We start from the raw sequence: 3,633 nt of genomic DNA on the forward strand, positions 1-3,633 counted from the left end.
CATTAACAGTTTGTAAACAAATTTGAAACATAAACAGTTCATCACGTCTTTACACATGCAATATATCATGAACAGTCCTTCTCAATTATGCGGTTTTGCACACCAGTTTTCTCGTAGTTACAAGTTCAGCGACGTATAACAAATGACCACAAATAGTTTCAAGTAATGCAAGTCTCATAACTTTCCCCATATGGGCACATGTAACAAGTACTGATAACATACACAAGTGAGTATATATCATTTACCTTTACCTAAATACAGATAAATACATAGAAACATGTTACATACAGAAACTTCCTGGCAGATTGAAACCGTGTGCCCGACCGAGACTCGAACTCGGGACCTTTGCCTTTCGCGGGCAAGCGCTCTACCAACTGAGCTACCGAAGCACGACTCACGCCCGGTACTCACAGCTTCACTTCTGCCAGTATCTCGTCTCCTGCTGTGAGTACCGGGCGTGAGTTGTGCTTCGGTAGCTCAGATTGTAGAGCGCTTGCCCGCGAAAGGCAAAGGTCCCGAGTTTGAGTCTCGGTCGGGCACACAGTTTTAATCTGCCAGGAAGTTTCATATCAGCGCACACTCCGCTGCAGAGTGAAAATCTCATTATGTTACATACAGGTTTTTACATAGGTGCAAATTCATACAAATATATTACATGTTGGCTTTACGTAAACATAAAAACATATTCCTCTTGTCTTCACACAAGTATGATTGGTCACATGGAAATATTTTTCATATGGCTTTACATAAGATTACAATATTTATAGTATTTACCACAATTACAAGTTTAGATACATGTTTTGTTTTTGCAAATGATGTCACCTGAAATAGAGGAGGATTAGACACGACATCCCACACCAGCAATAATACCAAGTACACAACTACAAATAAGCAAATAACAAAAGCAATGAACTAACGTCAAACACAAAAAATACTCGTGACACGAGTGTAAGTGTGCAGTGTAAGCATGGTGTTATTTACTCGTAAGTGTGTGTGTTCACTGGTGAGATGCGTATCCAGTCAATTTCAAGGTGAAAGTGTAAGGGTATAAAATGATTAAGTGATCACGTCAGTCAGTCGTTAGTAGTCGAAGACTAACGGTGGAGATAGTCAATCTTGTAGGCTGAAAATATATAGAAGGGCCGGCCGCAGTGGCCGAGCGGTTCTAGGCGCTACAGTCAGGAACCGCGCGACCGTTACGGTCGCAGGTTCGAATCCTGCCGAGGGCATGGATGTGTGTGATGTCCTTAGGTTAGTTAGGTTTAAGTAGTTCTAAGTTGTAGGGGACTGATGACCTCAGAAGTTAAGTCCCGCAGTGGTCAGAGCCATTTGAACCATTTTTTTGAAAATATATCTTCTTCATACCTGTGTAAAAGTTAGTATAAAATTTCTTCTGTAATTTTAAGTTGCTACTGTAAGTATTCGGCTGCTGTCAGGAACAGCTGAAATAAAACTCTTATACTCTGTAGCTTCTCTGTAGAAGTACTGTGAGGTACGTGCATTTAAGGGGCTCCGGAAAGGCTCAAAATCATGAAAAGTTCAATTTTTACTTTTTTGCGTTTTCTGAATCTGCAGACTATTACCTTTTAATAGATATATAATTTATTCAATTCCGAAGACTACAACTATTTTTAAAATTTTTTTGAAATGTGTTCTACATGGGCGTGACCGACTGTGGCGCTGTTAAATTGCTGTCAAATGGTGTTATTATTAACGTCCGTGTTCATCAGGTACATTTTAGTGATGTGAGATAAAGTATGTGTTGTGGCTAACCTGTGATTGTTCAATATATATCGCTGGTGTGATTGTCGATTGTTTCATGTTTATTTACTCTGTCGTTATCTCGAAAATATTCGTAATTAATTCTGTTTCTTGAGTCTCTGTTTTGTTGAAGTATAATAATGAGTAAAAGTAAAGTTATTAGAAATCCTCTGAAGGCTTTTAAGAAAAGGAGAAATGTTGGAAAGCCAAAGGTATGTGTTATTACTGTAAACAATAAAGACGATAACCAAGTGAGTGAACCTAATCTCTCAAGTACACCTGCCCATAGCAGTCAAAGTGGGAAAGAAAATACTTCACAGAAGAAGCTTGGTTCAATGAGTGAAAACTATGAATGTTTTATGGGCGAATCGGATGTGAATGAAATATTTGATATGTCGGTTCTCAAAGGAATTTTTTCAAACTGTGTAAGATGTATTCATTGTAGTGAAGTTGGTCTGGAACTCTCCATAATAAAGCACGTAGGACTTGCTAGTGAAATACAACTGAAATGTGATAAGTGTTCATACATGACCACCTTTTGGAACAGTGTTGCAGTAACTGCAACTGAAGAAAATGGTAGCAAAATCTACGAACACAACAACGAGCGATGCTTGCTTTAGACAAGGAACGCCTTCGGGCTGCAGACAGGGCTGTAAAGAGTCTAGAAATACAAGCAAGAGTAAACAGGAGGAACAAGAGGAAGCTGGAGGAGGAGTTTGCAGAGGATGAAGATAATCCATCCTATGGACCTGGAATGCACTAAAAAGTTAATCCAATCTTTGTCGCTCGATTCCCAAAACTTTTATTTTCTCATACTAATTACATGTTTTCTAAGGATCTTCCAAACATATTTGTTGCAAACTTTCAGCAAATGTTACACAGTACCTTCTGCATAATTTAACACAGCCTTTTTTTCCAAAAAACTGTATATTTTTGAATATATAAATAAAAAAATTGCAAAAAAATGTTGTGAATTTTCATTACAATTGAAAAAAAAAACATCTTTAATAACTGAACTAAAATTTTGCAAAATCCCTGTGTTATGTTGTAGCCCATATTCCAATAAATAATCTGTAAAAAGTTCAACTTCCTACCTCAAATACTTTGTGAGGAAAGATGTAATTTATAAGCGTTATTTTAACATTGCAAGTGTAGGGCGTTCCGGAGCCCCTTAATAGTTGTGTATAATTTAAGCATGATCCACAGTTGTGTTTATTGTTGAGCATGGTATACTCTAAGTTCACGGTGGGCATATAGTCCAGTAATTCTGTTTGTTTTAGGATGCTGTAGCAGATATGCACCAGGATGCGGAATACTGCTGAAGAGCAGACAACTTATGGTGAGAAAGCAGAAGCACTAGCATACCAACTTTAAATTCGTGTTTTCTCTTGGCAGTGCGCGCATAAGTTTTGTTCCTAATGCTTGCTTCCACGGACAACGTCGCACAGACTTCCCTTATCTTTTTGTAGTGTGTTGTTTGCTGAAAAGAAAGTTTTTGTAACGGCGTTGTCCATTCGTTGTCTTCTTTGCGATCGAACATGACCTCATTAGGAGTGTACGGAGTTTCATAAACATCGAGGTTGTTCTGTGCCTCTTCAAACAAAGACAAATATGTTGCCCAATTGGTATGGTTGGTAGAAATGTAGGTTCTCATAAATCTGTTAGTTCACGGAGCGCACGTTCAGTGGGATTACATTGGGCACTAAACCTTGAGATGAAGATACTCTCAATACTATTGTTTTTGAGAAATTTACGCCAGTTGTACCCATTACAGTATGCAGCATTGTCGGATTAATTAGCTTTTGGTTTTTCCAAACGAGGGATGCAGTCACATGAGAAACGACAAATGATGGTAGTGGCAGTAGCAGATCT

At 38.3% G+C, this 3,633-nt stretch overlaps 1 non-coding gene across 1 annotated transcript; it reads right to left on the reverse strand.

Annotated features, from left to right (window-relative positions):
* Positions 1-315: 315 nt before the first annotated feature.
* Positions 316-390, reverse strand: Trnas-cga. Its single transcript has one exon. It is a non-coding gene; the product is annotated as a tRNA-Ser (tRNA).
* Between the last annotated feature and the right edge of the window lie 3,243 nt (positions 391-3,633).

Source organism: Schistocerca americana, chromosome 5 (assembly GCF_021461395.2).
Source record: "Schistocerca americana isolate TAMUIC-IGC-003095 chromosome 5, iqSchAmer2.1, whole genome shotgun sequence".
Classification (NCBI taxonomy): domain Eukaryota; kingdom Metazoa; phylum Arthropoda; class Insecta; order Orthoptera; family Acrididae; genus Schistocerca; species Schistocerca americana.